We start from the raw sequence: 25115 nt of genomic DNA on the forward strand, positions 1-25115 counted from the left end.
ACCTGCCCTGACAGTTGTGTACACACCCCTAGGATCCATCTGCAAGAGAAAATGATTCCCAAGGCCCTTCTGGTAAAAACCACCAGTGACCTCTCCTCAGCACACCCTCTCCTCGAGTATTCCCACAGGGCTTCCCTCTCCCCCTCTCTGCTCCCCTCCACCTACCCCCCAGTGCTGCACGGCCTGAGTCCTTGACACTCAGTCAGGCAGAAGGCATCAGTTTCATGCCAGAAACGGCCGGTCAAGGATGGTTACTGCTGGTCACAGCCAGTTTAGACTGGTCAAAGCTGGTCAAAACCAGACAAGACTGATCAAAGCTGGGCGTAGGCATTCAAAGCCAGTCAAATCTGGTCAATTCTGGTCACAGCCAGTGAAAGCTGGTCATGGCTAGTCAAGACCAGTTAATTGTAGTCATGGCTGATATAATCAGTCACAGTCAATACTGGTCTACACTGGTCAGAACCTGTCATGCCCTGTCACAGCCTGTCAAAGCCAGTCAAGACCAGTTGGTATCAGTCAAGGCTGGCCAAGGGTCAGACTGGGAGTAAGTGTCAGGGTCAGAATCTGGTTTAGGGTTTAGTGTTAGGGTTAGGGTTTAGGGCTAGGTTTAGTGAAGGGCTTGTTATGGGGTTGTATTTAGAGTTAGGGTTGTGGTTATAGTTAGGACTAAGGCTAGGGCTAGTGCTGATTACATGGTAATCAGCAAAAAAAAAAAAATCACAAATAGTTGGTGTTCAGAAAAATAAAATAGCAAATTATAAAGTTAATTATATCCTGGCTTTTGCCTTCTCTTTCAGTCTGTTTTTCGACAAAATTGAGTCATACACACATGGGTTTCCTTAACTTTGCAAGGATGGAGAGAGAATAAATGCCTGATAGATGACAGAGTGCCCATTTCATCATTTATTCATCGGACATTGATTGAATACCCGCTGTGTGTGAATTGATGTGCTAAGTGTTGGCGTTTGTACTTTTTTCTCCCCTTATACTACACACACTCAACAGTTCTGGCCACCAAATGAGGGGATTTTTCACACATTAACAAATTTTCCTGTTATCTGCACATACCGGCTGGATGCCCTACAGTTCAATTCAATTCTCTCACTCACTGGAGTTAGCATAGACCCCACACTTTAAGGGTGCCATCCCACAAGACTGCCTCCCACCCCAGATGCCAATCTTAATCCCCAGGTTTTCACCTGTACTTCTAACTGACTGGATATCATTCAGGGTTCCTGTAACTGTCAGCTTTGATAATTTGCTAGAACTCACAGAACTGAGGGAAACACTTGTTACATCTACCAGTTTATTATATGATGAAGGATACAGATGAACAGCCCTTGAAGAGGTACACAGGGCGAGGTCTGGGAGCGTCCCGGGTGAAGGAGTTTCTAACCCCATGTTGTTGAGGTGTGCCACTCTCCTGGCTCATAGGTGTGTCACCGACCTGGAAGCATTCTGATCTCCATAATTCAGACATCATGGGAGACATCAGGAGGACTATCTCCCAGGCATCACGTGCCTGGTTAACAGGCTGATAAACTTCCTCCCGTGGCTACTCCAGGCCCAACTAGAAGGAGAGAAGAACAAGCCCACCGGTCTGCTGGCTTTTCTGGGCTCCAGGTTATTGTCTCCTGGAATCCAGCGTTCCAGGTCAAAAGGATGCCTCGTTTCCCATGAGAGATCGTTATAAATCAGGCCTGCGAGGGCTGGCAGAGGTCCTCCACATCCTTTTCCGTGACCAGCACAATGGCTGACTTGAATATTCCCTGTGAAGGAAGGGCTAGTCTGTGTTCTATGTTCTATCAGGAGCTCTCTAGGCTTGACAGTGGGGAGTGTCCCTTGAAGGTCAGTGCTGTGCAGGGATAAGCAGAGGAGCCAGGGCTCTGCCTGGCCACCGTTGAGCAAGGGTCACACAGAACAGAGGCCTCTGTTTGGGCTAGGCTTTGCAGAGACGCTGTCAGTGTTCCTGATATGGGAGGAGCCTACTACAGGACCTTCCTTAGGCGGAGGGCAGAATATACATTTACACAAGGAAAACATGTTCTCGTGTGTCTATATTTCCTCATCTAAATATCTGTCTCTACGGGGAGCGCAGGCGGGAGTGTGCATAGCAGTCACCTCTTGCAGGGGTGTGGAGGGTCAGGAGAATACGAGGGAGATATTCCTCATTTTACACCCATTTTTGCCATCTGAATTTTTTTCATCAGGCGCTTGTATTATGGGAGAGAATGACCATGGCATGACTATCAGGCCTAGCAGCCTCTTTCGGTTTCGTCTCTTCCCTGGCCTCTGGCCATGGCCACAGGCTTAGCTGTCTCCCAGCCTTTGGCCATCCTCTCAGTCCTAGGCTCAGCAGCCTCTGCTGTTCCAAACATATTGTTTGCTCCACCCAAGGGCAAAGGCCCATGAGGGGTTCATGAGGCTGCCCTCCACCCGGCATTGACCCTCAGCTGGATTCCACGGGAATGTGAGGCCACTGGGTTTTTGAATTCACATACGAATCTTCTTCAAAATCGCTGCCTTCTTTTCCCCACAGGATCTGGGAATTACGAGAAATGAGTGGAACCAGCCTAGGACAGGAAAGGCATCTTCATGGTGAAACAGGAGGCTGAAGGTGAGTGGGAAGGTCAGTGGAATAGCACATATGACCCTGAGGCTCTGGGTGAAAAGCGTGAGGTTGCCATTGGGTGTGTGTTTCCTGGAGCCACAGTCCCTTAGTCTCTGCACCGTCCAGCTGCTGAAACACTGTGTGTGTTCCTTCTCTGATCCTATGTTCCTTAAACCCATTTACACTCATTGTGGCGTTGTCAAGACAACTATTCAGACGCAAGCAGAGCTCTGTTGCATAAAGGATGCAGGTTCATATGGAAAATTAGATCCATGTCTCCTTCCACCCCCACAGCCACACTCCCCACTCATTTCTGTATTAAACCATTCCAGTCAGAGCAGCCCACTATGTAAATTCCTCCTGCATTCTAATCAGCACTGCCCAAAAAGCGAAGCGGAAGGAGGAAGGACAGCCCTAGGGCATAGGATCACAGAGTAACAGGGCCACGTATGTCCTATGTCCAACCACCCACAACCTCCACACCTCCAGATCATGCAGGCCACATCCCCCCACTGCATCTCAAGGAAGCGCTTGTCCTTCTGAAAAGCTGCAATAGAATATATGCAGCCAAAAGACTCGTTTAAGCATTTACTTCCAATATTTAAAAGGGAAGCTGGAGGGCAGTCGACTGGCTAGGCACAGGTAGCTTTATTACTCCTCACATTTTTCTGTTCTACCACTGCCCCAGTCTCAGAATTTGAAGGTTTCCAGAGGGCCATATCCCAAAGCAGAGGGTGAGCTGCACCCCAGAGAATTGTAGTAGTCATGGTTCTTCAGAGGGACAAAGACAGGACCAACAAGATACGCATATATATATAGATAGAGAGAGAGAGAGAGAGAGAGAGAGAGAGAGAGAGAGAGAAAGCAGGGAGTTTATTAGGGAGAATCGGCTCACACAATTACAGAGATGAAGTCCAATAATAGGCTCTCTGCAATCTGGGGAATAAGAAAAACCGGCAGCATAGCTCAGTCCAAGTCCAAACACTTCAAAACCAGGGAAACTAACACTGAAGTCCCCAGTCTGAGGCTAAAGGCTTGAGATCTCCCGGGAGGCTGCTGGCGCAAGTCCCAGAGTCCAAAAACCATGGATCCTGGAGACTGCTGTCTGAGGAAAGGAGGAAATGACATCCTCCCTCCCAGAGTTGGTGGGGAGAGAGAGAGAGAGAGAGAGAGATAGGACGTCTCCTTCTTCTACTTGATTTGTTCTAACGGCACCAGCAGCTGATTGGATGATAAGCACCCACATTGAGGGGGCTCTTCCCTCCCAGTCCACTGATTCATGTCAGTCGTCTCTGGATACACCCTCACAGGCACACTCAGAGACGACGCATCACCAGGCATTGAGGCATCCCTCAACCCAGTCAAGGTGACACTAATATTAACCATTTCAGGAACTTGGGGTGTGCTCCTGCTTTAGCAAGAAGGAGAGGTGAGTTGACAGTGAGGCTGAGGCTTGGGGTAACAGTCTCTCTCACCTCATGAAAGTGGTGAAACATAACAATAATCTCTAGAACAGCGGTCACTCGTGACACACAAGGATGATACATGGGCAAAGGCTCATTCAGCAAAACTTGCTGAAAGAGTAAATTTTCCATGGAGCCCACCATCCCAACCAAGAACCGAGTGATTATCTGAGATTGCCTCATCCCACAAACAAGAGAACACAGACTCCTCCCACTGATCCTTCCTTGGGAGTGTCTGGGCAATCAGGTTTACTACATGGGAAGCAGCAGCGACAGTACCAGGTCATGTAGGTCACAATTCCAGGAAGATGAGATGAGCTAGTAGTTCCAGAAAGGAATCCCTGGCAATCACCAGTTGAGCTGTTGCCATGCAGACTACAATGTAGTGAGCAGTCCAGGCTTTTCCATAAGGTGCGTTCGCCACCCTTAGTCTGCATAAAGGACTTCGATCAAAAGTTGATGCGTTGCTGGCATGTACCGTGTCTGCGTTCATTTCTCTGACCTTATCCCCATCTTTGTAACTCTAGTATTTCCTTTGGCTGGCCCTACCGGCCTTGTCTGGAAATTTCAGACTCAACGCTATGTTTGAATTTGCTGAACAGAACAGAAGCAATAACAACAGACCAAACTGAAAAGAGGATATTGAAAATTCTTCCAATTCATTCTGTTGCGCTAAAGCGTACATTGCTTTTCAAGCATTTAGCAGCCTCTCTCATGATTTGTAGAAGAAAACATGCAAGAAACAAGCATATGGATATCAGGAGATTTTTATCATGCAATATAAAGGAGTGTGTTACACACATATATGTTAATAGATATACACAAGTGTGTGTCTGTCAAGAAACAGAACTTTACAGCCTCCAGGGGCTTCGTGAGGTCTCTTCACACTGGCTGCTCCTTCTGTCTTCATTTTTATTTTAACCATATTATTAAATATGTATCAGTAATGTAACATATAAATTATATGCACACTTAAAACAGTAACTATAGGGCATACAGTTGTATAAACACTACCTAGTTTAAAGAACAGAATACTTCCTGTAATTTACAAACCACTAGTATGTCCCTTCCTGAACACATCCCATTCAATCAAATCTAAATGTACTCCTTCCTGGCTTTTGTAAAACTCTCTACCTTGCTTTCATTGATACTTTGTACCATCTTAATTTGCTCCCCTAAACACTATAGTTTTGTCTGTTCTTAAACTTTTGAATATACAATTATACTGTTTACTTCTTTTGATTTAAAACTTTTGCTCACTCGAATGAGGGTCATTTATCTTGATGCGAATAGCCATAATTTCTTTATTTTTTATTGCTGTGTATATTTCATTCTATGAATATTCCAGAATATATTAACCACTTCTTATAATGAGGAATATTTGTATTGTTTCAAGCATCAGACTATTTTGAAGCAATGCTATGAACATAGCAAAAAACTTCGTATTAAAGGATCTCCATAGACACTTGAGACTTTAATTCTCAATGTGTCTAATTTTTAAAATGACACTTAGCTTTAGTACTTTATAAATTTTCCTATACATGTATAACCAAAGTAGGAGAGTCTTAACATTTTGACAAAAATATTGAAAGGTCAGAGAACAAGCATAACTTTCCCTATGGTTATTGAGATCGCGTGGTATGGTTTCAATTTGCGTGGTCATTTCCATGGTCCTCCACTAGGTGGAAAGCGAGGACTGCCTGTACTAGGAAAACTCTTTCTACCTTTTTCTTAATCTTTGAAATTCTTTGCCTGCTGCAACACTGTATCATAGTTAGAATCACCTTGTCAATTGCCACACAAAAATGAATGCTTGCTTGGGATTTCGTTTGTGGTCACATCTAATATTTAAAATTATTCAGGGAGAACTGATGCTATTACAACATTAAGTTTCACAGTCAGTGAACATAATATATCTCTCTATGAATTGAAGTTATCATTTATTAGAATCTGTATTAGTTTGCACGGGCTGCTGTAAGAAAGTTCCATACCCTAGGTGGCTTAGACAACAGAAATGTATCCTTTTGCAGTTCTGGAAGCTACGTGTTCAAGATCAAGGTGTCAGCAGGGTGGGTTCCTCCTGAAGGCTGTGAGGGAGAATCTGTCCAGTACCTCTCTCCTAGCTTCTGGTAGTTCCTTGCCTTGTGGCAGCTTAACTCCATTCTTCACGTGTGTGTATGCCTGCCTGTGTCCAAATGTCCCCTTTGGATAACAACACTAGTCCTTGGACTTAGGAGCCCACCCTGGTCTAGTATTACCCAAAGTCATGTGCATATTTCTAGGTATTTGTTACAGCAGCACCCACTTCTCAGTACCAGAATCCATTCATTTGCTATGGCTGCCATAACAAAGTACCACGACCGGTTGTCTTAAACAACCCAAGTATGTTGTCTCACAGTTCTGGGGCTAAACGTCTGAAATCAAGGTGTCAGCAGACTTGGTTCTTTCTAAGGGCCATGAGGGAAGAATCTGTTCGAGACCTCCCTCCTTGGCTTGTAGATGGCTGTCTTCTTCGCATGTCTCTTCTTGGAGCCTTTCCTCCATGTGTGTCTGTCTCTCTGTCCAAATTTCACCTTTTTATGAGGACACTGGTCGTACTGGAGTAGGGTCTGTCTTAATGACCTCATCTTGCTAATTACACCTGCAATGACTCCATCTCCAAATAAGGCCACATTCTGAGGTACTAGGTGTTACAACTTTAACATACGAATGAATGGTGGTGGGGAGGGCCACAATCCAACTTACAACAGGAGTATCTCTTTAAAAAAAAGTCTTAAAAAAAAAAACTTATAGGTTTTTTTCCATTTTAGGCCTTTACTGTGTAAGATTTATCCTATGTGCTTTATCCATTATCAATTTATTGCTTCTCCACTTGGACTGCATCCTTCCATATATTCTGTTTGATAAACAACATGATTCCATTAAGCATTTCTCCTTTCAAGTGAACACGATGAAAGGGACCTTTCTCAGTAGAGGCCCCTGGAGGAACACTGAAGGGGAAAGAGGCATTCCTTCCATTTCCAACGGAGGCAGGGTGAGTGTAGGTGAGACCATCAGGTGGAGCTATGCCACAACCACTGGCCCATAACTCAGGGTCCGTCTGTGACCATGCAGGCTCCATCTGGCAATGATCTGTCCACAGTTGTCTTAACACAGGAACTGGAGCCCCAGAGGCTTCCTACGCACAGGAGCAACAGCACAATGCCTCCCACCACTCCCACACCCCAAGGCCTCTCACCTGTGTGTGTGTGGGCGTGAAGGCCTCTCTCCTGGTCCAGAGCTCTGATTCCATATTCAAGCCCCAGCACATGGCACACTTGTGGCCTAGAATATACACACTGAGCTGTAAGACCTCTGCAAACCTTCTGCACATCCTATGTGCAATAGAGTGTACCTGCTGCCCGGAGGGGTCCCACCCTCTCTGCCCACCCACCTATACCCAAGCCACCCAGTTGCTGATCAGCACCTCCCTGCCAGCACCCCAGGAGGCTGCCTTCTACTTGTCTGGCAGAAGCCTGGACCAGCCTGGCTAACCAGACAACTTCTCTACCATCCGGTGGACTGAACTACAACTTAGGCCATGAGGGATCCTTCCAAGTGTTTCCTTCCTTGGATACTTTCCCCTAGTCCTGTGGTGTCATATCAAGGTTCCATAAATTTCATAGTTACTCTTGATCATAGTTGAATAATTATTTGTATTAAACTTACCCTGTTTAACCTGCTATGTAGTTTCTATCTTTTGATTAGACTCATGCTGATTTCTGATAATATTATTAGTGGTAATATTTTAATTTGCTGATTCTCTATCACTCTTTTGCCTATGCATTGGTTTGTAAATTTTAAATCTTATGTATGTGTGTGTGTGTTTGTATGTGTGTGTGTGTGTGTGTGTATGTATGTGTATGCACATACATATATCATCTAGTAGTGATTCTTTTGTCTAACAACTTACGTATAAGTTATTTTGGGGTTTCTAGTCCATAATCAAATCACCTATAAACAATGACAGATTTGCTTCTTCATTTGTAATCCTTGTGCTTTTATTATTCTTGCCTTACTGAGTAAATTAAGATCTTCAATCGAATCATCAAGGGAAACTATTTCTCAATCTCAAAAAGAAAGCTTCTACTATTTCAAAATTTAGTAGGATACTTATTATAAAGTTATTATTTAAAGATATCCTTTATCCAGTTAAGAAACTTTTTCTCTTCATAGATAACTGAAAAGTTTTATTATGAATGCAGCTTGAGTTTATCGGACACTTTTTCACTACATGTACTGAAATAATTATATCTATGCTTCGGATTAATATATTGAAGGACACTAATTTATTTCTAAATGATAGACCACCTTGGTCTTGATATGTTATTTTGTTCATACATTGCTGAATTTAGTTCGCTAATATTTTCCTGAGGATTTTCCATCTATTTTCATGAGTGTGATTGATCTCTTATTGCCATTTATTTTTGTGTCCATCATCACATTCACTATGAAAATTTTACTACATGATATAAATTGGAAAATGTTCTTCTTTTCATATATTCCTTAGAAGACTTTGTGTAGGATTATAATTTCTTATTTAATGTTTGATGAGCCTTGAGTATTTCATTTTTGGTTTTAATTCTTTGGGGAAATTGTTTTAAATGACCCATTTGTTTCTTTTAATGACTGTCGCTCTATTCTTGATTTTCGTATTGTCTTGAGCCAAGTTTGTCATATTTTCAAGCATTTGTTAATTTATTTAAACTTTCAAAAATATTGCCATAATGTATTACATATTTTCCCATCATCTTTATCCGTGAGACACATTATGCATATACAAAATGTGAATAATATATAATTATGCATATAAAATATGCATATACAGTCCTATATTTCAAACAATGTGTGCTTTTTCTTTCAAATTTAGGTCCACGAGGAAGGAATGTTTTTATGATGGGAGGGAGAGGCCCAGTTTTTTCAAGAATAACTACGAAAAAGACAATTTCCCATGGTCTGCAGTGCTACAATTAGCATTAATCAAGTGTTTCATATATAAATGAGTCTGACTTCACACTTTGTCCTTTCTCAAATGAGGCTTCATTTGCTTAGACGTTGAATTTTATATAAACTTGAGAACTGGTTTATCAATTTCCACACACCAAAGAATAGAGAATTTGTTATGAGATTGTTTTTACTATATAGATAAATTTTAGGAGACTAGGCATCTTTAAAATATAGAGCTATTTAATTGTAGCCTATTAACATGAACTATCTCTCCATTTATTTGTCCCATTTTTTACTCTCTATAACATTCAATTGTTTTCCAGTGATATACGATTTTATTTTTATTCGTATGCAAATGTTTTATTGTTTTAAGTGGCACAAGAAAGGTCTGAGGTCCAGAACCTGGTGGACAGTGGGGTGAGTAGTGGTGAGACAGCTGTGTGAGGGAGAGATTATTGGATAAGGAAATACTGGATCTGCGAATGGAAAGATAAAACCTGTGCAGGTGGACTGATATCAGGCAGATGGCAGACTAGGTAGTCACCCCTTTGTATCCTCTCACAACAAAAATTCGGCACCCATCCATTGGACAAGTCTCTTTGTGGGAACCTTGGGATTCAGGTAGAAGGTGCTACTCCTCAGTGGAGTCCAAGACCTAGGAAGGTCATTTGGCAAGTGCAGACCTGCACCCAGGTGGAAGATCTCATGATTGTGATCCCAACTTCAGATCCAAAAACAATCTTGTTTCCCAAAGAGCTTGGCTACAGCCCCATGTGGCCTTGAGCCTGGTACCAAACCCATCTAACAAGGAGTCCAGAAGAAATCATGCACAGTAGTGCCCTGGCAGACAAACCCATCTTCCCCCAACTTCGATCTTGACAGTGGACCTGAAAGTTACCCTGTAGCTTAATTCTAGCCCTCCTCAGATGTGGTACTAGCTTAGTACGCTGTCACAGGGATCCAGAGAGACACTTTCCCACCTGTGCCACCAGTTTGGCTTACCAGCCTCTGTCCCACAGCAGATTCTGAAGGGGTCCTGTGGGGCTCCAGCCCCTCTCTGCCACAGCCTGGGAGTTATCCTGTTCATGCTGAAAACTGCTGGGAAACTAGCCCATCTGTGCCACTGTGAAAAGCTTACAAGCCTTTACCCCACAGCAAAGCCTGAAGACCCTGAATCTCAGCTATAGCTCACAATCCTAGCTGCAAAGGGATCTGCTGGGAGTCTCACCCACTAGTGCCACTGGGTCAGGCTTGCCAGCATTGGTCCCATGGAAGATTCTAAAGTAGCCCCGAAGCTTGGTTCCAGCCCCTCCCAGCTATAGTTCAGAAGCACTTCTGTCCAACTATAGCACCCCCAGAAGACATACTTGTCTGATTCTCTATGGCAGGCTTGCCACCTTCTGTCTCACGGCAGATCCTCAAATTACCGTGGGTCTCACTCCCAGAATCTCTCATCTCTGGACTAAGAGAAGTTCTGCCCACCTGAAGACCCAAAGGGAGGCTTCTCACACAGTGCCTCTGTAGGCAGATGGCCTGACCTTGGTCCCATTTTGTGGATCTTAAAATGGCCCTATTAATTGGGTCCAGCCTTTCTCATCTGCAGCCTGACAGCAAGCCTGCTCACCCAGGATATCACCAGGAGACACACCTATCCATGACCATGAAGACAGGCCTATAGATCTCAGTTTTGGCTGTGGATCCTGCTACAACCTGTGTCTCAGTTTCAGCCCATCTTAGCCACATTAGGGCATTATGGTTAGTCCAGGGAGCCATTCAGTGATCCAACAGAAACCTCTCAGAGACCTGGAGAAAGCCTCACCAGTCAACACATTTGGAAGTCGGCCCAACATTTGCCAACCCTGAAGCCAACATTTATCCCAGCACCAGCTCCATAGATCAAAGTCTTAGAAACAGTTCAGTCCACTTAAGGGCCAGATAAAACCCACACCCACTATAGCCCCTGGCAGGAGACCTACCAACTGTGATGTCCACTGTGAACCCAGCATTAGCCATGAGACTTGGATTCTACCCAACTCAATGCAATCCTGGAGGCAATTCCATCAGCCCAGAGGCCTAATAGAAGAAGATTTTAAGTTGCCAAAACCAGTCTGTAAAGATTGAAGGAGGAGTTTGAGCCTTCAAATGTGCAGATACTAACACAAGGGCATACGGCAACAAAGAATACGGCAAACTTGACGCCACCAAAGGAAATTTATGAAGTTCCAATAAGCAACCCCAAATTAATAAATATATGCAAATTGTCTGAAAAATAATTCAAAATAATTATCCTAATGAACCTCAATGAGATGTGTGAAAACACAGATAGACAACTAAATGGAATTGGGAAAACAATGCATGAACAAAATGAGAAGTGTAATAAATAAAAACCATAAAAAGAATAATAAAACAAATTCTGGAGCTGAAGCACACAATGACAGGACTGAGAAATGCAATAGAGTTTCAGCAGCAGACTCTATCATACAGAAGAAAGAACTAGTGAACTTTTGAGATCAGAAACGAGTTATTTACTTGTAAGATACAATAGTAGTATAGGCATTGGGTATACATTCCCATTTCAAAAGGGAGAAATTGGTCAAAAGAAAGAGGCAATAGGCCTCACACAAGTCTGAAACCCAGCAGGACGGTCATTAAATCTTACAGCTCCAGAACAATCTCCCTTCACTGTGTCCCACAACTAGGGCACACTGGTATCAGGGGTAGACTCCTGAGACTATGGGCAGCTCCACTCCTATAGCTTTGCAGGATGTAGCCTTCATGGCTGCTCTCACCAGTAGGAGTTGTGTGTCCAAACCCACATTTCCCCTTGACACTACCCTCTGTGGGGGCCCTGCCTTTGCAGCAGGCTTCTACCTTGGCAACCAGGCTTTCTCATAATCCTCTGTAATCTGGGTGGGAGCTGCCAAACTTCCTTCACTGTGGCACTCTGTTCACCTGCAGACTTACCACAACATGGAAGCTACCAAAGCTTATGGCTTAATGCCCTCTGGAGCAGTGGCCTGAGGTGTACCTGCAGCCCTTTGAGTCACAACTCAATCCAGAGAAGCTGGGATGTGGGAAACAGTGTCCTGAGGCTAAGCAATTCAGCAGTTCCCTGTGCCTCGCCCCTGAAACCATTCTTTCTCCTAGGCCTCTGTGCCTGTGATGGGAGGGGTTGTCTCAAAGATTTCTGAAGTGTCTTCGAGACTTTTTTCCCATTGTCTTGGATATTAGCACTTGGGTCCCTTTTAGTCATGCTAATCTCTTTAGCAAATGGTTGCTCCACAGCTGGCTCCGATTCTTTCTCTATCACTGGGCCAGAATGCAAAGTTTCCAAACTTTTATTACATTCTGCTTACCTTTTAAATATGAGTTCCAAGTTTAAGTCCGTTCTCTGTTCTCACATCTGAGCATAGGCTGTTAAAAGCAGCCAGGTCGGCTAGGTACGGTGTCACATGCCTGTAATCCCAGCACTTTTGGAGACTGAGGCAGGTGGATCATGAGGTCAGGAGATTGAGACCATCCTGGCTAACACAGTGAAACCCCATCACTACTAAAAATACAAAAAATTAGCCAGGTGTTGTGTAGTCCCAGCTACTTGGGAAGCTACTTGGGTAGCTGTAGTCCCAACTACTTGGGAAGCTGAGGCAGGAGAATCACTTGAACCCAGGAGGCAGAGGTTGCAGTGAGCGAAGATTGTGCCACTGCACTCCAGCCTGAGCAACAGAGCAAGACTCTCTCTCTCAAAAAAAAAAAAAAGCGGCCAGATCACATCTTGAATTCTTTGCTGCTTAGAAATTTATTCTACCAGATATTCTTCATCACTCTGAAGTTCAAACTTCCACAAATTCCTACAGCATGGACACAGTGTAGCCAAGTTCTTTGCTAGGACATGACAGGGTGACCTTTGCTCCAGTTCCCAATACCTTCCTCATTTCCATCTGAGAGCTCATCAGCCTGGACTTAACTGTCCATATTTCTATCAGCATTTTAGTCACAACCACTTAAGCCTCTAAGAAGTTCCAAACTTTCCCTCATCTTCTTGCCTTCTTCTGAGACCTTCAAATTCTTCCACCCTCTGCCTGTTACCCAAGTCCAAAGCTGCTTCCACATTTTCAAATATCAATGCCCCCACTCCTCAGTTCCAATTTTCTCTTAGTCCTTTTTGCATTGCTATAAGAAAATACCTGAGACTGGGTAATTTATCAAAACAATTGGTTTATCTTGGTTCATGGTTCTGCCGGTGATACAGGAAACATGTTGCTGGCATCTGCTTCTAGTGAGGGTTTCAAGAAACTTCCAATCATGGTGGAAGGTGAAGAAGGACATGTGCCACATGGCAATAGCAGGAGTGGGAGGTGTAGGTGCCACACTTTTAAACAATCAGATCCCATGGGAACCACCAGAGTGAGAACTCAGTCATCATCGGGAGAATGGTGTTAAGCCATTTGTGAGGGATATGCACCCGTGATCCAAACACCTTCCACCAGGCCTCTCCTCCAACACTGGGGATGACATTTCAACATGAGATTTGGTGGGAACAAACATCCAAACCATATCAACAGTCAAGCTAGTTAACTCATCCACCACCTCATGTAGTTACCTGTGTGTGTGTGTGTGTGTGTGTGTGTGTGTGTGTGTGTGTGTGTGGTGAGAACACTTAAGATCTACCCTTTCAGCAGATGTCAAGTATGCAATACATTATCAACTATAGTCACCATTCTGTACATTAGAAATCTAAAAATTATTAATCTTATAACCAAAAGTTTGTACCTGTTGACCAGTATCTCTCCATTTTTTCCACCCCTCCAACGCCTGGCAACTACCATTCTACTCTCTGTTTTCATGAGTTTGACTATTTTAGATTCCCTATATAAGTGAGATCATACTGTATTTCCTTTATCTGTGTGACTTATTTCACTCAGCATAATACCTGCGAGGTTCATTCATGTCTTCTCAGGTTAAAGAATTTACTTATTTTAATGGCTAAATAATATTCCTGTGTGTGGCGTGTGTGTGTGTGTGTGTGTGTGTGTGTACTGTTGACCACCCATATCCATGTGTTTCACTTCCATTTATTCAACCAACTAGGTATTTTAAATATATGAAAAAATTATATAGGCTCTGTGCAAATATTATGCTGCTTTATATGGGAGACTTGAGCATCTATGGGTTTGGGTATTCATAGGTGTTCTTGGAACCAATCCTCCACAGATACCAAGGAACTACTATATATACATGTTTTCATGTCCTGGCTACTGTGAATAAGGCTGCAATAAACAAAAGGGTACAGACATCATTTCAAGATACTGATTTCATTTCATCACATATCCAGAAGTAGGATTGCTGGGTCATCTGGTAGTTCTGTTTTTAATTTTTTGAAACATTCATACTATTTTCCATAATAGCTGTATCAATTTACATTTCCACCAATATTGCACAAGGGTTCACTTTTCTCCATATCCTCAACAACATTTATTATGTATTGTCTTTTCAATAATCATCTTAAGAGGTGAGAGGTGATATCTCATCATGGTTTTGATTTGCATTTCCCTGATTATTAATGATGTTGAGTATTTTTCATGTACCTATTAGCCATGTCCCTGTTTGTATGTCTTCTTTGGGAAAATGTTTATTCAGATACTTTGTTAGTCCATTTTCATGTTGCTGATAAGGATATCCCCAAGACTGGGCAATTTACAAAAGAAAGAGGTTTAATTGACTTACAGTTCTACTTGGCTGGGGAGGCCACATAATTGTAGCAGAAGGTGAAAGGTACGTCTCACATGGTGGTAGATAAGAGGGCTTGTGCAAAAAAACTCCCCTTTTTAAAAACCATCAGATCTCATGACACTTATTCACTATCACGAGAACAACACAGGAGGGACCTGCTCCCATGATTCAATTAACTCCCACCGGGTCCCTCCAACAACACATGGGAATTCAAGATGAGGTTTTGGTGGCGACACAGCTAAACTATATCACTCCACCCCTGACTCCTCCCAAATCTCATGTCCTCACTGTTCAAAACCAATTATGCCTTCCCAACAGTCTCCCAAAATCTTAACTCATTTCAGCATTAACTCAAAAGTCCACAGACCAAAGTCTCATCTGAGACAAGGCAAATCCTTTTTGCCTATGATCCTGTAAAATCAAAAGCAAGTTAGTTACTTCCTAGATACAATGGGGATACGGGCATTGGATAAATACAGCCATTCCAAATGGGAGACATTGGCCAAAACAAAAGGGCTACAGGCCCCATGCAAGTCCAAAACCCAGCAGGGCAGTCAAATCTTAAAGCTCCAAAATTACATTTTTTGACTTCATGTCTTGCATGTGGGTCATGCTGATGCAGATGTGGGTTCCCATGGTCTTGGGCAGCTCCACCCCTGTGGCTTTGCAGGGTACAGCCTGCCTGCCCGCTGCTTTCATGGGCTGGTGTTGAGTGTCTGTGGCTTTTCTAGGCACATGTTGTAAGCTGTCAGTGGATCTACCATTCTGGGGGCTGAAAAATGGTGGCCCTCTTCTCACAGCTCCACTAGGCAGTGCCCCAGTAGGGACTCTGTCTGGGGGCTCCAACCCCACATTTCTCTTCTCCACTGCCATAGTAGAGGTTCTCCATGAGGGCCCTGACCCTGCAGCAAACTTCTGCCTGGGAATCCAGGCGTTACCATACATCTTCTGAAATCTAGGTGGAGGTTCCCAAATAATTACTGACTTCTGTTAACTTGCAGGCTCAACACCACATAGAAGCTGCCAAGGCTTTGGGCTTGCACCCTCTGAAGCCATGTTCCAAGCTCTATGCTGCTCCCTTTCAGCCATTTCTGGAGCAGCTGGGACACAGGGCACCAAGTCCCTAGGTTGCACACAGTCCAAGGACCCTGGGCCCAGCTCACTAAATCACTTTTTCCTCCTAGGCCTCCAAGCATGTGATGGAAGGGGCTGCCATGAAGACCTCTGACATGGCTTGGAGATATTTTCCCCATTGTCTTGGGGATTAATATTCAGCTCCTTGTTATGCAAATTTCTGCAGTGGGCTTGAATTTCTCCTAGAAAATGGGCTTTTCTTTTCTATCACATTGTCAGGGTGCAAATTTTTTGAACTTCATGCTCTGCTTTCCTTATAAAACTGAATGTCTTCAACAGCACCCAAGTCATCTCTTGAATGTTTCACTGCTTAGAAATTTCTTCCACCAGATACCCCAAATCATCTCTCTCAAGTTCAAAGTTCCACAAATCTCTAGGGCTCTTTGCTGAAACATAACAAGCATCACCTTTGCTCCAGTTCCCAACAAGTTCTTCATCTCCACCTGAGACCACCTCAGCTTGGATTTCATTGTCCATATCATTAACAGCATTTTGGTCAAAGCCACTTAGCAAGTATCTAGGGAGTTCCAAACTTTCCCACATTTTCCTGTCTTCTTCTGAGCCCTACAAACTGTTCCAACCTCTTCATGTTACCCAATTCCAAAGTTGCTTCCACATTTTTGGACATCTTTTCAACAGTGCCCCACTATACTGGTACCAATTTACTGTATTATTCCATTTTCATGCTGCTGATAAAGACATACCTGAGACTGGGCAATTTACAAAACAAAAAAGTTTAATCAACTTACAGCTCCACATGGCTGGGGAGGCCTCACAATCATGGCAGAAGGTGAAAGGCATGTCTCACATGGTGGCACACAAGAGAAGAGGGCCTGTGCAGAGAAACTCTCCTCTTTAAAAAGCATTAGATCTCATGAGAAATATTCACTGTAAGGAGAACAGCATTGGAAAGACCTGTCCCAACGATTTAATTACCTCCCACCAGGTCACTCCCACAACACATGGGAACTCAAGATTTGGGTGGGGACACAGCCAAACCAAATCAGGTACTTTGCCCATTTTTATTTGGATTATTTGTTCCATTTTGGTATTGGGTTGTATGAATTCTTTATGTATTTTGTAAATTAACTTATTAGATATGTTATTGACAGATATTTTCTCACATTCTGTAGGCTTTTCATTTTGTTGCTTGGTTCCTTTGCTATGCAGTTTCATTTTGCTTTTGTGGCCTGTGCTTTTGGTGTCACATTCAAAAAGTCATTGTCAAGACCAATGTCAAGGAGCTCTACCCCCATGTTTTCTTTAAAAAGTTTTATGGTTTCAAATCCTACGTTTAAGTCTTTAATTCATTTCAAGTTAATTTTTGTAAGTGGTGTAAAATAGGAGACCAATTTCATTCTTTTACATGTGGATATGCAGTTTTCCCAACACCATTTACTGAAGAGACTGTCCTTTCCCCAATGTATATTCTTGGCACCCTTGTCAAATATTAGTTGATTACATATATGTGGGTTTATTTCCGAGTTCTCAATTCTGTTCCAATTATCTATGTGTCTGTTTTTATGGCAGGACCATACATTTTGAATGCTATAGATTTGAAATAAAGTTTAAAATCAGTATCATACCTCCAGCTTTTTCTTCTTTCTCAAAATTTCTTTGGCTATTTATTTTTTAGATCTATACAAATTTTAGGGTTTTTTAAAAAAATTTTGATTAAAAAATGCCATTGGAATTGTGATAGAGATTGCCTTGAATCTGTATATTGCTTTGGGTAGTATAAATTTTTATTTTAATGTTTTTGTCACATCACTCTTACAAGAGTAATTTCATTTGTAATGAATTTAACAATATTCTTCCAATCCATGAATGCAAGGTGTCTTTCCATTTATTTATGTCTTTTTCAATTTCCGTCATAAATGTTTTATAGTATACAGACATTTTACCTCCTTGGTTATATTTATTCCTAAGTATTTTATTCTTTTCAATGCTATTGGGTCAAAACATGGGCTTGTTTCCTCTATTTCCCTTTTGGATAGTTTTATTGTTACTGTATAGTATTGCCACTGATTTTTGTATGTTGATTTTGTATCTTGCAACTTTACTAAATTATTTTATTATTGCTAAGGGTTTTTGCTGGAGTGTTTAGGGTTTTCTACATATAAGATTATGTACTCTGCAAACAGAGGCAATTTTACTTCTTCCTTCCTGATTCAGATGCTTTTTCTTTTTCTTGCCTACTTCCTCTGGCTAGGACTTCCAGTATTATGTTGAATAGAAATGGTAAGAATAAGCACCCTTGTCTTATTCCTCATCTTAGGGAAAGCTTTCAGCTTTTCACCGTTTAATATGATGTTAGCAGTGGGCATGTTACATATGGCTTTTGTTATGTTGAAGTACATTCCTTCTATATTCAGTTTGTTGAAAGTTCTTATGAAAGAATGTTAAATTTTTTCAAATGCTTTTGCTGCATCTATGAGGTAATCATATGATTTTTATCCTTCATTATGTTAATATGGTGTAACACATTTATTGATTTGTGTATGGTGAATCAACTGTACATCTTGTCATAAATCCAACTTAGTCATTGTGTCTGATCCTTTTAATGTAATGTTGAATTCAGTTTGCTAGCATTTTGTTGAGAGTGTTTGCGTCTATGTTCATCAGGGTATTGGCCTGTAATTTTCTTTTTTGTAATGTCTTTATCTAGCTTTGATATGAGGTTAATGCCAGCCTTTTAAAATGAGTTTGGAAGTGTTCCTTTCTATTCAGTTTTTTTTTTCTTGGAAAAGTTTGAAGGGAATTGACATTAATTAAAAAAAAAAATACATTTGGTAGAATTTACCAGTGGAGCCATCTGTTCCTGAGCTTTTCCTTGTTGGGAGGTTTTTGATTACCAATTTAATCTCCTTACTCATTATTGGTCTGTGCAGATTTTCTCTTTTCTTCATCATTCAGTCTTGGTAGGTGGTATGTTTCTAGGAATTTATCCATTTTTATAGGCTTTCCAATTGGTTGGCATATGATAGTTCTTTCAGATTCTCATGATCCTCCATCAGTTATAATATCTCCTCTTTCATGTATTATTTCATTCATTTGAGTCCTCTATCTTTTTTCCTTAGTTCAACTAAAGGTTTGCCATTTTATAAAATCTTTGGCTTGGCATGGTGGCTCACACCCATAATGCTAACACTTTGGAAGGCCAAGGCAGGAAGATAACTTGAAGCCAGGAGTTCAAGGTCAGCTTGGGCAACATGATGAAAGTCTGACTCAAAAAAGGAAAAAAAAAAAAAATACAGAAACCATTTTAAAAAATAAAAATGTTTTCCAAAAATCAACTCTTAATTTCTTTCATCTTGTCTATTGTTTTTTAGTGCCTACATTATTTATATTTGCTCTAATTAGCATTATTTTATTCCCTTTGCAGATGTTGCAGTTAGTTTGTTCTTTTTTATAGTTCTTTGAGGTATAACATTAATTTATTCATTGGAGATCTGTTTTTCTGACTCTAAGGGTTTATAGCTACAAAATTCCCTCTTAGAACTGCTATTGTTTTATCCCATAAGTTTTTGTTTGTTGTGTTTCTATTTTCAATTGTCTTAAGATATTGTTTGATTTTTCCCTTAGAATTCTTCTTTGGCCCATTGGCTGTTCAAAAGTATTTGTTTAACTTTCATGTATTTGAGATTTTTCCAAATTCCTCCTGTTATCGATTTATAGTTTTATATCATTGTGTTCAGAAAAATTACCTAATATGAGTTTAATCTTCTTGAATTTATTATGAGTTGTTTGGTGGCCTGCTGTATGATGTATTCCAAGAACGTTTCATGTTTGCTTTAGAAAAATGTATATTTTGCTCCTGTTAGATGAAATGTTGTGTATATGTCTCTTGTTCAATCAATCTATAGTGTTATTCAAATCACAGTTTCCTTCTTGATTTTTTGTCTGAATTGCCTAATCATTTTGGAGAGGGCAGTATTAAAGTCCCCTGCTATGATTATATTTCTATTTACTTCTCATTTCAATTATGCCAATATTTGCTTTATAAATTGAGATTCTCAAATGTTAGATGCATAAGTATTTTAAATTTTTATATCATTTGATGAATTGTCCCCTTTATTATTATATAATTATCTTCTTTGTTTCTCATGATACTTTCTGAATAAAAAGGCTATTTTTCTGGCATAATTATAGCCACCTCTGATCTCTTTTAGGTACCAATTACATACAGTATGTGTTTCTATCCCTTTCCAATCAGGCTATGTGTGTCTCTAAAGCTAAATTTAGTGTCTTATACATAGCATATTTTTGTATCCTGTTTTTTATTCATTCAGCCTTCAGTGTCTTTTGATTGAATAACTTAATCCATTGACATTTAAATAGCTATTATATGTAAACAACTTACTATTGACATTTTATTCATTGTTTTCTGACTGTTTTGTAGGTGCTTTGTTACTTTCTTCCTCTCTTCATTTGCGATTTGATGACTTTGTGGTAGTATGCTTTGATTTTTTTCTCTTTATCTTTTTTGGTATCCACTACAGGTTTGTTTTTTTTTTTTTTTTTAATGTGATTACTATCAGGTTTATATTAAATATCTTATAAAATTCCATTTTAAGCTGCTAACATCTTAATTTATATCACATATAAAAACTATTTTTACTTCTCTATCACATTTTAGGTTATTGATGTTACAATGTATATCTTTTCTATATTGTATACCCAATAACAAATGTATTAAAGTGGTAAAATATCAATACCACTAGGCTGTGATGAGATACATGTGCATATGGCAATACATAAGGTAAACAGAAAGCAATGGAAATTAATATACTCAAATATTGTAAATAAAAATAGAGGTCTCTTAACTGTTCATGTAGCCTACAGGAAGACAACACAAAAGAACCAAAAAATTAGAAAAAAAGGAATTAAATAGAAAAAAATAATAACATGGAACACTTAAGCCATAACATATTAATAACTATATTAAACATAGTCAAGTGCACCAAATACAATACAAAGATTGGTAAAGTAGATTTTTTTAAATGCACCTCTGTGTTGTGTACAGCAGACTGATTTCAAGTGTAACAAATTCGGAAGATTGAAAGGAGAAGGAAGAAAATATATGTCATACAAATATTAATCAAAAAAGTAGGTGTGGCTTTACCAATGTCAGACAAAGTAAATTTTAGGGTAAAGAAATGACTGCAATTGGAGGTACAATTGGAGATACCATATGATATGGTTTGGCTCTGTGTCTCCACCCAAATCTCGCCTGGAATTGTAATAATCCCCATGAGTCATGGGACAGACCCAGAGGGAGGTAACTGAATCATGGAGGCAGGTGTTTCCATGCTTTTCTCCTGACAGTGAATAAGTCTTATGAGATCTTACAGTTTTATAAATGGGAGTTCCCCTGCAAACACTTGCTCTTGCCTGCTACCATATAAGATGTGACTGCTCCTCATTTGCCTTCTGCCATAATTGTGAGGCCTCCCCAACCATGTGGAACTGTGAGTCAATTAAACCTCTTTCCCTTATAAATTACTCAGTTTCCGGTCTGTCTTTATTACCAGAATGAGAATAGACTGATACAGTAAATTGGTACTGGAAAGTGGGGTGCTGCTTGTAAAGATATCCAAAAATGTGGAAGCGACTTTGGAAGTCGGTAACAGGCAGAGGTTGGAATAGTTTGGAGGACTCAGAAGAAGATAGGAAAATGTGGGAAAGTTTGGAACTTCCTAGAGACTTGGAGGGCTCAGAAGACAGGAAGATGTGACAAAGTCTGAAACTTCCTAGAGACTTGAATGACTTTGACCAAAATGATGGTAGTGATATGAACAATAAGGTCCAGGCTGCGGTGGTCTCAAGTGGAGATGGGGAACTTATTCGGAACTGGAGTAAAGGTCAGTCTTGCTATGCAAAGAGACTGGCGGCATTTTGCCCCTGCCCTAGAGATCTGTGGAACTTTGAACTTGAAAGAGATGATTTAGGGTATCTGGGGGAAGAAATTTCTAAGCAGCAAAGCATTCAAGAGGAAGCAGAGCTTTTTAGAAAATTTGCAGCCTAACAATGCAAAAGAGAAACCTGTTTTCTGGGGAAGAAATTCAAACCACCTGCAGAGATTAGCATATGTAACGAGGAGCCAAATGCGAATCACCAAGACAACGGGGAAAATGTCTCCAGGGCATGTCAGAGACCCTCGTGGAAGCTCCTCTCATCACAGGGCTGAGGCCTAGAAGGGAAAAATGTTTTCATGAGTCAGGCCCAGGACCTCCCTGCTCTATGCAGCCTCTGAACATGGTGCCCTGCATCCCAGCTGTGTCAGCTCCAGCCATGGCTAAAAGGGGCCAATGTACAGCTCAGACCATTGCTTCAGAGAATGCAAGCCCCAAGCCTTGGCAGCTTACATGTGGTGTTGGGACTGTAGGTGCACAGAAGTCAAGAATTGAGGTTTGGGAACCTCCACCTACATTTCAGAGGATGTATGGAAACACCTGAAGGTCCAGACAGAAGCATGCTGTAGGGGCAGGGACCTCATGGAGAACCTCTGCTAGGGCAGTGTGGAAGGGGTCACAGCCCCCACACATAGTCTCTACTGGGACATAGTCTCTATTGGGGCACTGCCTAGTGGAGCTATGAGAAGAGGGTAGCCCTCCTCCAGACCCCAGAATGGTAGATCCACCAACAGCTTATCCAGGCGTCCCCAAACTTTTTACACAGGGGGCCAGTTCACTGTCCCTCAGACCGTTGGAGGGCCGCCACATACTGTGCTCCTCTCACTAACCACCAATGAAAGAGGTGCCCCTTCCTGAAGTGCAGCGGAGGAGGGGGGGCGACGGATAAATGGCCTCAGGGGGCCGCATGCGGCCCTCAGGCCGTAGTTTGGGAACACCTGGCTTATACCATGCACCTGGAAAAGCCACAGACACTCAATAGCAGCCTGTTAAAGCAGCCAGAAGGGGAGCTATATCCTGAGAAGCCACAGGGGTTCAGCTGCCCAAGGCTGTGGCAGCCCACCTCTTGCATCGGCATGACCTGGATGGGAGACATGGAATCAAAGGAGATCCTTTTGGAACTTTAAGGTTTAATGACTGCCCTATTGGATTTCTAACTTGCATGGGGCCTGTAGCCACTTCATTTTGGTGAATTTCTCCTATTCGGAACAGGTGAATTTACCCAAAGCCTGTATCCCATTTTATCTAAGAAGTATCTATCTTGCTTTTGATTTTACAGGCTCATATGTGGAAGGGACTTGCCTTGTCTCAGATGAAACTTTGGACTGTGGACTTTTGAGTTAATGCTGAAATGCATTAAGACTTTGGAGGGAATGTTGGGAAGGCATGATTGGTTTTGAAATGTGAGGACACGAGATTTGGGAGGGGCCAGGGATTAAATGATATGGTTTGGCTCTCTGTCCCCATTCAAATCTCACCTTGAATTGTAATAATCCCCATGGCATGGGAGGGACCCAGTAGGAGGTAACTGAATCATGGGGATGAGTTTTTTCCATGCTGTTCTCATGATAGTGAATATGTCTCATGAGATCTGATGATTTTATAAAGGGGAGTTCCCCTGCAAACACTTGCTCTTGCTTGCCACCCTGTAAGATGTGACTTTGCTCCTCATTTACCTTCCCGTGATTGTAAGGCCTCCCCAGCCATATGGAACTATGAGTCAATTAAACCTCTTCCCTTTATAAATTACTCAGTCTCAGGTATGTCTTTATTAGCAATGTAAGCAAGGACTAATACACTGTATAACAATAAAAAGATCAATCCACCAGGAAGACATAGTGATCATAAATGTGTATGTGTGAAATAACCGAGTTTAAAAGCATGTAAAGAAAAAAAAGAACTGAAAGGAGATATGGACAAATATGTAGTTATACTTGGGACTTCAGTACTCTACTGTCAAAAATTTATTAAAGTACTAGGTAAAAAATCAAAAATTATACAGAGGAATTGAACAGCACCATTACTATGGTTTGAATGTTTCCCAAAAAAGTTCATATGTTGAAAACTCGATTGCCACTGTGGTGGTGCTAAGAGGTTGGGTGTTTGGGAAGTGATTAGGTCATGAGGGCTCTGCCCTCATAAATGGAATAACACTGTTATTGTGAGAGTGGATGTGTTATTGTGGGTCTCTGGCCCCTTTTTCCTCTGTCTCATGTGCTCACTTGCCATGTGATATCTTCCACGATGGGATGACCCTCACAGATGCTAGCATCATGCTCTTGGACTTCCCAGCTTCCAGAACTGTGAGCCAAATAAGCTTCTGTTTTTTATATATTACTCAGTCTGTGGTATTCTATTATAGCAGCAGAAAATGGACTAAGACATAAAATTGGCACTGAGTAGTGGCTTGTTGCTGTAACATACCTGAAAATATGAAAGTGGCTTTGAAGCTGGGTAATGGATAGTGTGCGACCCGCAGAGACCCTTCCCAAAGCAAATGAGAGCGAGGAGTTGTTAAGCCGAGTCCAGGTTTATTGGGATCTGCGGGCAACCCAGGCGGGAGGGGAGCTGAGCTGCACCCAGCAGCTGCCGGAGAGGGTTTTTATAGGGAGGGGGCCCGCGTAGGTGGGGTGTCGTGGAGTGATTGGTGGAGGTTGGACATGGGCGGAGTGGGAATATCGTGGTGTGCAAGGGTTGGGTTAGCTTTGGCGGGCTAAAGTGAGGAGATGATCGGTAGAGGCTAAACAAAGAAGAGGGAAGAGCCCTGTGGCTAGGTTTTGGCGGGCTGACACGGGAAAGCGATTGGCTAGTCCTGTTGCTGGGCAGACCAACCTCCAGAGGCGGCCTGCTGGATGTGGGCCCCGGATATGGGGATGGGCTACTTTTACCTAAAAGATAGAGGCTGGAAGAATTTGGATAATCAGGCTAATAAAAGCCTGCATTTCAATGAACAGTGCATTAAGGATGATTCTGGTAGGGGTGCAGGGGAAGAGAGCTGTAGGGAAAGTCTGAATCTTCTTGGTGATTACTTAAGTGATTGTGATCAGCATATTGGTAGAAATATGGACAATTAAGGCCATTCTGATGAAGCCTCAGATGGAAATGAGAAATAAGATACTGCACACTGGAGTAATGACCATCCTTATTATAAAGTAGCAAAGACTTTGGTTGAATTGTGTCTATGTCCTAGGACTTTATGAAATGCAAATTTTAAAAGTGATAAACTAGACTATCTGGTAGAAGAGATAGCTAAGGAGCAAAGCATTTGGTTACTTC

General features: G+C 41.7%; 1 long non-coding RNA gene across 1 annotated transcript in view; it reads left to right on the plus strand.

The window, feature by feature from the left end:
• The first annotated feature begins 2461 nt into the window (after nucleotides 1-2461).
• Nucleotides 2462-25115, plus strand: part of LOC141582805 (uncharacterized) — a 90492-nt gene continuing 67838 nt past the window's right edge. Inside the window, exon 1 of the long non-coding RNA XR_012515708.1 lies at nucleotides 2462-2617. This is a non-coding gene — a long non-coding RNA (uncharacterized LOC141582805). The remainder of the gene's footprint in view (nucleotides 2618-25115) is intronic.

This window comes from Saimiri boliviensis, chromosome X (assembly GCF_048565385.1).
Source record: "Saimiri boliviensis isolate mSaiBol1 chromosome X, mSaiBol1.pri, whole genome shotgun sequence".
NCBI lineage: Eukaryota > Metazoa > Chordata > Mammalia > Primates > Cebidae > Saimiri > Saimiri boliviensis.